Here is a 9,968-nt window from a genome sequence, read left to right as displayed (position 1 = left end):
AACAGGGAAATAATGCCAACACCATCTTTGCTTTGGTCCAATGAGGACTCCTAGGAAGGAGAAATGTTTCTCAGTTTTGTTGCATCTGTTAACGGGATTCAATTAAGCTGCCAGAAATGATAAGCATTTAGAGGGACATCAGCCATCACTCCTCACTACCAGACAAAATCTTTGTCATGTCAGCGGTCATAAATCATTGTGATTGTACTTGGGAAGTGTTAGACGCTGTAACTCATCACCAGGGCCCATTCAGCTTCCCTCAGGGCACTGTTTTACCTGGTCTGCCAAGGTAAATGCCTTGTGTTGTTGGTGCACAAGAAAGGAGTATTTGGGTGGTGTAGAAATTATGTCTGTTTGCACTGAAAAAGAAAACAAAATGTTCCTTCTAAAACAGATTTAAGATTGCAAGAGGTAGGTTGGTCGAAAAACAAACTTTCCCTCCCTGGAGAAAAGTCAGGCTTTTTAAACACTTGGTTTGATACCAAATCAAGGCAATAAAAGGGGAAAATATTCCTTTTCACAGGACAGTATTTGTTGCAAAGTTCAGGGACATTTGAGCCTTCCGTCCCTGCTCAGTTTGCAGCATAGAAATCACTGGTGATGCTGGTCCCAAGGGACTTTGGCCCCTGTTTTTCACCCAGGCTTAGGAAATCTCTCTCATAATGCACCCAGCATAGCATCATGAATGATGGCAGATAAATACAGACCAAAGGGGCATCTCTCTGTACCCAGAATGCCAGAAGATTTAAGAGGAGAGGCAATAGGACTCAGAGGGTGATGAGGTATTCATGGGAAGGGTAAAAGGCAGCACAGGAGGAAACATGAAGGTGCTGGGATTAAAAGTGGAGCAAGATGGTAATGATTGACCAAATCCATGCTTGGACAGGACAGCATCTACCAGGCCATGGAGGGGAAGCTGTGGAGAGGCAGAAGACAAGATGGGTGGGTAGATTGGTGGGGTGGGAAACATCCTCTGTCCGTGCTATTCTGAGAATTTGTGTTCATGGTGAGGCTCAGGTGGCAGAGTCACTGCATGGATGGACTACAAAGAGGTGCTAAGAGGAGGGGAGACATTGGCTTGGGCCAAGATGGGAGCCTCACCAAGAGCTCTCTAGTGTGGCAAGCCTCAGGTTTCCTCAGCATCCTCCTGGTGGGACTTGTCCACCACCTCTTGAATTTCCCAAATTGCCAGGCACTTTTCAAACTCCTGTCAGGAGACACCAAGCTATGACCTGCTCACAGGTACTTTTTTTTCCCCCTTAGTCTCCTTAGGGACTGGTTGCAAATTGCTTCCTGAAATCAGGCTCCTTCCTTGCACACTGGCAGGCCAAGGCAGCCCCCTGAGCTGATGGAGGCTCTGGAAAATGTTGTTTCACGCTTGGCTCTTTCAGCACCCTGCACCAGGCACAGGAGGCAGTTTGGTCCTTGTGCTTCATTTCAACACCACCAATATTGACCTTTTCTTTCCTTAATGAGAAGGGATTCAGGGAGGTGGGAGGGACAGGAAAGGAGGTTTGTTCTTTGCTGCTGCTTTGTGAAGCAAGCAGAGGAAAGAGACACTCAGGGTTCACTTGGGGGGCTTTTCACCTTGACATTGCTTGAAAATAGAAGTGCTGGGTGGGAGGGTTTTCTGCTTTTTGCACTCTGGGAAGGGGTTTTGCAACAAGGCAGAGGAGAGAAAAATTGAAAATCTGCTGCTCTTTGGGGTTTTTTTTCCTCCTCAGTCTGCAGATCACATAATTGGTGCTCAGCAATGGCAGGTTCAGAGTCCACTGCTCAGAGACCAAGGTAAAAAGTACTTGGTCCCTGTGAACCGAAATGTCTGCCCCTACCTACACTGCCCATGTCCAAAGGGCTCAGTGAGGTCTTTAGGAAGGGGATGTTTTTCCAAATTCCTGTTTCTGGGGTCAGGCAATTGCAATAGAAGTCTTAATTCTTGGGGTTGATTCTGCTGCTACATGTGGGGGGGGGGAAAAAAGCCACATCATGTCCTGAAAGCACAAAACCCCAATAAAAAGAGACAACTTCTCTTCCTTAAAAATAAACAAGTGCAAACTTCATGATTTTGGGAACCTTAATTTACAAGTTATGAAGTCTGAGATTACCAGCACTGCACATTCATGAGATTTGAACAGCAGTTAAGTGGTTTCCCTGGCTTCATTCAGTACCAAAAACAGTAACAAGACCTAAAATAAAATAAATTGAAATAACTATTTGGCCTTCTGCTCACGTAAGCTCAGTCTAAGGTGGAATTCCCAGTGAGGTAGGTAGGAAGGAAAGCCAAAGCACACATCCAGCCTTGAGCCAGTGATTTCCAACCTGCCTCACCAGTGGTGTGTGCCACAGGCAGGGCAGGATCAGGCTCTCAGCAGGTTCTGGCCCCTTCCATCCTGCTTCCAATGCAAGTGATGACTCAGGCTTAATTAAGGAGCTAACCTTGCTCAGTGTGCAAGCAAGTTGTCATCTTTGCTTTACCCTGGCTGGTGATGCATCAGCCTCCGGGCTCAACCAATAATATCAATTCTCTTATTTTGTAAACAGCATGTAAAAAATAATTTGCTTGGAAATCACCAGCAGATTAACAACCTCCAACTGTAACTTTGATGACTAACTCAGCCTGATCTAACTCAGCTGTGCCAACGTTCTCATTTGTATAATTTGACATTTTCCTACAGGTTCTCCGCAAGGTTGATGGAGAGGAGATGGGTTTTCAGATGGAGCTGAGGTTTGTTTGAGGTTTGTTTTGAAGAAACTGTGCACTTGATGGGGTGTAAAGATTGTGCAGATCGTGTTAGGATAACCTGCTGCAGACCTGTCTGGAAGGAGCGGTAGAAAGGGCTGAGAGACATTTTTGCAAAGCTGGAGGCTTGCTTTTGAAAAGCACTAAATTCAGTTCCATGCTCACAAAAATAAGTCATCAAGTTAAATATTTTTAATATCTAAGTCAATTTCAGCCTGCTTCCAGCATGAAAGCACGGATAAGCTTTTGTATCAGAAAAAAAGCAGGATAAAAAATTGAAATGCGGGTCTGTATTTCTCATGGCCTTCAGATTCTTTGTTTCTCTTCCAGGCTGATTTGCTGTGTTACTGTGGATTTTTTCAAACTAAGAGGGTCAGCACTTCAAGAAGAACAGATAGATAAGCCAAAAATGCCCAATCCAATGCTATCTATTTTCAGCATTAATTTGGAGCAGCTTGCAGGTTGGGCATGGGTGAGTAGATCCTGGTTGAAGTTAAAAGCAGCTAATTCACTGTGTGAGCTCAGGGTACCTTTCACCACTCTCCCCACTGCATCACACAGAGCTGTAATATTCAGGAAAATATGACCTCTGCCTTTCTCATGGCTGAGTTCATATCTAAGATCAAGTTGTAAAGATACTTTTTGACCATGCAGAGTGTGTCCCTTTGCAGGAAGGGAGAGAGGAGGCTGAGAAACAGCCCAGACACATGAACAAAGGGAACAATAGGAACTATTCTGCAGGCAGAGGCTGCTGCATTCTTGAACACATTCACATGGATAAAGGAGATCAAACAAGAGCTTCCAAAGCTGCACGATGATAACAGAAAAATATTACAGTGCTGTTCTGCAGGCTGGACTGTGCAGTGATTATACAGCAGTTTGTCCAACACAGCTCCCCAGGGCCAAAATGCAATCAGTAACCCTTCCCTTAGAATCCTGGCTTCTCTGCAGAGCCACAAGAGCATCTGATAATTCCCTGGCAGCCCCGGCCGTGGCCGGCCTTGTGCAAAGACATGGTAAGTTGAATGTCCGGTTTGTGCACTTTTCACACACAGCTGGGGCCGGGCTGGAGGCACAGCACAGGGAGGGATGTCCACATCCCTCCTCTGACACTCATCCACTCTCTGGACCTGGGCAAGACATCTAGCTGCAGCCCAAGTGCCAGGAGCTGCAGGAGGCAGAGAGGGCACCAGGACATCTGCACACAGGGAAGGTGTGTCCCAAAGGAAAGGATGGGATGGGAGAGAGGTGGAGCTGGTGGAGCTGGACTGGTGGTGGCTGTTCAGTAGAAAAGCCCAAGGTAGGATGTAGGTGGGTGTACCACAGGTGGGGCCATGGATGGAGACTCCCCTTCTGTGGTACAAAAGAAGGGACAAATACATCCCTTCTTGGCTGACTTAAGCTTCAATTAGAGGCAGTGCCAGGGCAGAACATTGCTAGCAGCTCCAGAAAGCTGGAGCTGGGATTTTGACGAGGAACACACAAGCAAATATTATCCAGAGCTTCTTGCAGACAGCTCTGGTTGATGTGGAGTACAAACAGCAAGCAAAAAAGCAGTTTGTGTTGTAGCTCCATTAGGGCTCCGTGCCTGAGCTCTGGGGCTGGCAGGCTGCCCCCGGGCTGGGCTGGGCCGGGAAAGGAGAGGTGAGTCTCCCAGATCCCCTGATTCTCTGCCAGGGCGTTTCCAGGCAGCTCCAAATTGCACCACTTGTGACTCAGGACATCTCGTAAGTGCACTGCCTGCCCCGCTCTATCTCACTGACTCTCCAGTATTTATACCAAAACCCGGAGATGTGGCAGTGCTGAGAGAGCCTTGAAAGATGGATGATGCTAAACATCTCTAAAAGGAGTCCTGGACGTGGAGATGATTTCTGAGAACTTCCAAAGGAGCCCCTTCACCTCTGCTTCCCGCCAGCAGAATCACTCAGGCATCTGTGTTATAAACAGATGGATGGTAGCCCAATAAAAACAGCAGCAGCTTTTTTATACAGCCTCCAGTTCAAGCTCTTCCAGGAAAGACTGTTTCACACAGCAAAGAAATACACATCAGAGCTGGCCCCCAACATGTGCCAGGTTTGTTGGGGGCCACAGCATCTGTGTGGTGGGTACATCACAGGCAGTCACTCCTCAAGTGGGAATCCTTCTTCCAGGAATGAATGGGAAGAGCAGGGCCCTTTGGAGCTATCAATAATGTGCATGTTCAGCTCTGCTTTTGCACTTGCTGAACTCAGGTGGGTGATGTGACATTCCTGGAGTATCCTCCCTAGGGAGTGTGTCAGGTGTCATGTGGGGCTTTGCTCAGCTCTGAAAGCAAGGGGTACCAAGAGCTCATAGGGAGAATGTGGGCCAAAAAAACCCAGCATCACGTGGGTCCCTTTAATCCAGACTGGGAGTGTGGTAATAGGATGGTCAGAAGCTCTGATTGCAAAGAGAGTCACTTGGAAAGAAATGGAGAATGTTGAGTACCCTGTGCCAGAAAAGGTCCTTTGCATCCCAGGGAGGAGCTGGTTGACTGGAGGGCCAGGTTGTCAGCTCCTGTTCTCCATGACAAGGTCATTAAGGATAGGGCAATTATCCAATGAATGGATACTCAGCTGCTGTCTCTCCAGTCATCCTCTGCACTGATGCCAAGTCAGAGGAAAATCTGGCCGTGGTTACTTCACCAGCACATAGTGCAGGAGCTCCCAGGCAGCCCTTCCTGGGGCCAGCTCCTTGCACCCAGGGCTGGTTCTCTGGGCTACCACAGCTCTGCAGTGGCTCATGTGCTGTCTCAGCTGATGAGCAAGGTCAAGAGGCAATGCATTTATCATTAAATCTGTCCAATTCCTTTTTCAGGAGAGAGGGAGGGAGAATGCAGTCTTGTTCCAGCCAAAAGAGGATTGTGCCATCTTGGGACAGGATGGATGCTTGGAGGCACACAGGTAATAATGGGAACTCAAGAAAAAGTCCCAGGTGAGCTGTCCCATGTATCAGTTGTCCCTAAGTGAGGAGCAGCCCTGGCACAGCCAGCATAGCAGGTAACAACAGTCCATTGCCTGTGCTGAAATTCCAGAGAATGACCTTTCCACACTGTTAGCATCTGGTGGGGCACCCATAACACTTTGTTGAGCCAAAAATACCTCACTGGCAAGGGTGCTTTTGTCCTGGGGTAGCTCCTTCCACACAGGATCTTTGCTCCTGCAAAAAGCACAGTGTAAAATGTTGTCTGATGAACTGGTGTTGCTGCTTCAGTGAAAGCTTTGAGTGTTCTTGACTCAGTGTAAATAAATAATGTAGAAAGAATAATACAGTGCTAATAAAGCTATTATCTGGGAATATTGCAGCCTAATCTCCAGCTCAATGAAGATAATGAGTGTTGAATCATGCCTGGAGCATCCTAAGTAAGCGGCAGTGGTTTTGATAAAGGATAGGAGCAGATTTTTGGTCTCAGCCTGTTGCTGAGGTATAGATTTAGCTATAGGTATAGATTTCTGGAGTGATCTGAGGGTCCTTAAGCTGGCTATGGGTCCACATTTCTCCTGGTGGCAGAACTGGCCCAGCCTCCCATCGCCTTCATGCTGGGCTGCTCAGGGAACTGCCTGGCTTGGCCACAGCGGTGTGACCATCACATTCAACCACAGTGAAACTCCTTTCCCCTGGGGCTCCTGTGATGGTGAGCCCATGGCCTGAGCAAATTCCTGCTTGTAAAATCCTTTATCCTCGCAGAAAGGCAGGCACGGTGCAAAGGGTTTGCAGGGGCCGGTCTCAGTGGTGCTTTGGAGCTGACATTGTCACTGGCAAGGAGCAGAATAGGGCAGGAATGGGCTGCTAAATGCACAGCTTTGCAGCGAGCAGCCATCCCAAAATAAAACAAAACACCCCCGGACAAGCTGAGGATACACAAAGGAACTGACAGCCTCTGAATCTGGCTTCACATCAAGGAGTCGTAACTTGAAAGCTTTATTTAGACTACTAAGAAAAACAGCTGCAGGAGAGTACTGATGATGTGCTTTAAAGGGCGATTCCTGCAAGGAGAGAAGTGCTGGATTCCTGCTGGATGTGGAGCACCTAGCCCCTTCAAAAATCCCAGCATTAGATGGAGAGCATTGCAGAAGGGCAGAATTTGTACCCGAAGAAAAAAAAATACTTCTGAAAAAATAAAAAAACCCCAAAAAAACTAGAAACCACCAAAAACCCCGCACAGCAATTTAAAAAGAATTAAAACCTACCTGGGGGAGAGATTAGGGGAGTCGTGAGCAGGGGATAGGAGTCAGGGAGTGGATGCAGGGCTTGGCAAGCTTTTGGTTTGCGTCTCCCCGAGCCAAGTCGAGCTGCCCGGCGCTGGCGAGAGCAGCCCGTGCGCACGGACCTGGGCAGTGTTGGAGAAAAATATTCGCATCTGTCAAACAGAGCGAGCCTGTCACGGCACCCAGCAGGGCTCTATCGCCGGATCCCTTTCTGCACAGCCATAAAAAGCGGGGAGGGGGAGATAACTCCAAGGCGAGATTCTTGTGAGCTCATAAATCTGCGGAGCTGGGTCCCGGGACTGATGAAATCACCGGGCAGCCCATGGCCTGGTTTCCGCAGCGCTGCCAGCCCTGCCTCCACTAGCGACCCCATCACTGGCAGAAAAACGGAGCCGAGCTTTTGGGAGAGGGGTGGCTTTTTCCGAGCAACGGGGAAGCTGTTACAGCCCACGGCCTTCTTAGGGTGAAATGATTTAAGCACCTCTCCGGCATCCTGCTGATCTTTTAGAGGCGGGGAGCCTGATGGCTGAGACTCCTCGGGATGATAATTGTGGTGTATTTGTAGAATCAAAGGTTTCCCCTTGGAGCGGGGCCAGCGAGCTTTGGGAAGAAGAATGGACCCAATACAAAGGGGTTTTTTAAAAGCCCATTAAATCGCCTAGGGGCTGAGCTCCGATTCCCACCGCCTCGGCAGTCAGGGCTGAGGGAGCAAGGTTTGGTTCCCATCGGCTTTGCCCAAGAGGGAAAGTCCTCCTTCCCCATTTCTCCCTTTCGCAGGTCTCCACAGAGAGGGGGATCACCCTGGGGAACGGGTGCGGACCTGACCCTGGAGGGATCTGGGGGCTGCCATCCTCCTCTCCTGCACCCCAACAGCCCAGCTGGTGTGGGGAGGCTGAACCGGGGACTTGAGGCTCCCAGGATACTCATGGCTGGGAGCTGCAGGATACCTGGTGAGTGTTTGAACCCTGTGATCATCATTCACACCGCCCCTTGTACATAAATCAGCATCCGGGAGATGCTGAGACACTCCTAAGATCCGATCTGCAGGTTTGCTGCCGGGGCTGGGGGCTCTTTTCCAAGGCAAGCCCGTGCCCCAGATACAATCTCTGGAGGGACTGAGGTGTTGCAGATACTGCGGAAAAGGCTGAACTGTGCATGCCCATCCGCTCCCAGTGACACTGCCTTGGGGGATGCTTGGGGCAGTCCTCAACATCCTGCCCCCCGGGCTGCCTCTGTCCTGTACCTGAGTCACCATCCCATTCTTTGTACAGCCGTTCAGCAAGCCACACGAGGGGATGAAAGCCAAGCCTGATAGCCCCATCAGCATTTTCTCTCTAAGGGTTTCTGGAGGCAACAGACATCCCTAGGAGTCAGCTCTTACTCATGCCGCCCCCATGGAAAATATAAGAATGGGGTTGGTAATCCAGCTGTGACTAAGGAGGTTGCAACTGGGGAGGTAGGTCCCTCTTGCTGTTGTCGTGCCATGATTTCCCTCTCTGTTTAGCAACACGCTTTTGTCACCAGTAACCCGAGGCAGTGAAGGCATTTTCAGGCTTCCATCCACCACAGGGAGGCTGCTGGTACTGCCACACCTTCTGCTGCTCATCCCTGCACTCCCAGGGGCTCCTCCCGTACCAGGGGAGGTGCAGCTCTCCCAAGGCTGCAACCCGAGTCTGAGACCCCCGAGCACCACCAGCCATGGGCAGCTTTTAGACACCAAGGACATCCTGCCAGGCTATCAGCAGAGTCTTGTGCATGGACCTAAAATTACTGCAAGGCAGATGGAGGAGAGGTTTGTGTGCTTGGGGAGAGAAAAGGCTGAAAGGGAAGATCTTTCTTGCAGAGTTCAACCCCATGCCAAGCCAGGAAAAGCTTCCAGTAGGGCTGTTGCTGTGGGTACAGCCTGGATCAGCCAGAGGTGGCTGCAATACCTCGCCATCACAAACATTCCAAGCACAGTGGCTCTGACAGCTGATGGAGCCACAGCTGCATGGAGACCCTGGGGTGGACCAACATCTGGGCACCATGGAAAAGGGAACACGAGCCTGCAGAAGGCCTTGCAGCAGAGAAACTGCAACCAGAGAGTAACCAGAAGCCCTCCAGGGAAAAGCTGTAAGAAAATACAGCCAGTCAAGAGAGATGATCTCATGGTGCTGATGTCATCCCAGGAGTGCTCAGGGATGGAGCAGGAAGGCTGGAGCAGTACTGAGCTCCCTCCATCCATGCAGGATGTGATCCCTTGGCAGGGATGCAGCAGGACTTCTGTTCTGCTGGCTGCAACATCGTTGTTCAAGTCCTGTAACAGATCTGTCCTGAATTCTGCTGTTTAGAAAAAAATGCAGCACCAGGACCTGGAAAAGCCACACTGATGCTCTGAAAGATACAGGAGCATGTATGTCCAGTTACACAGCTGTCAGGGATGGGAGACATTTTCCTGCCTGTGCTGGTCGCTGAGTCTTCACATTCCAGCCCTTGTGCTGGGAGGAACAAAACCTCTTAGCTCTGCAGTTACTGGAGACAGGAGGCACAAACTTTAAGTCATCTGGAGTCAGGCACTGTAAAAATTTAATGATGCAGGACAGATCAGGGGGACCAAAATAGTGAGCGAGATGGAGAGGGTTTTGTGATTTATTGTGCTCAGCCAGCACTTGGGGTATCTATGAGCCATTCCCAGGTCGACAACAGACTGAGAATGACCTTGGCTGAATCACTTTGGGCAAATTCTGCCAAGAATTGCCTTAGGCATCTTGCAAAAGTAAGATAGGAATAGAATATTGAATCATGTCAAAAATCATGAAGATTAACATATTCCAAATGCAAACCTTTGATGAGGGTTCCTAATTCCTTTGGATAAGCTCCTTTCCTTAATGGACAGCAGAATTGGGTTGGGACCCACCTGGTGACCTGGGGGTTAAGTGCTTTATGCTCCAACAAGAGGCTGGAAGCTTATCATGAGTATAAGGTGACTTGGCACTTCCTCACTCTGTCCCTGCTACAGTTCT

General features: G+C 49.4%; 1 long non-coding RNA gene across 2 annotated transcripts; it reads left to right on the top strand.

Annotated features, from left to right (window-relative positions):
- Positions 1-2,701: 2,701 nt before the first annotated feature.
- LOC306803874 lies at positions 2,702-4,728 on the top strand. Of its 2 annotated transcripts, none has more exons than XR_013774734.1 (4): positions 2,702-2,736; positions 3,071-3,212; positions 3,673-3,756; positions 4,418-4,728. It is a non-coding gene; the product is annotated as an uncharacterized lncRNA (long non-coding RNA). The 2 variants fall into 2 exon arrangements; XR_013774735.1 differs by having other exon boundaries at positions 4,319-4,728.
- Positions 4,729-9,968: the final 5,240 nt, after the last annotated feature.

Source organism: Erithacus rubecula (genome assembly GCF_903797595.1).
Source record: "Erithacus rubecula genome assembly, chromosome: 6".
Taxonomy (NCBI): Eukaryota; Metazoa; Chordata; class Aves; order Passeriformes; family Muscicapidae; genus Erithacus; species Erithacus rubecula.
This window is presented reverse-complemented; position numbering and strand designations above follow the sequence as displayed.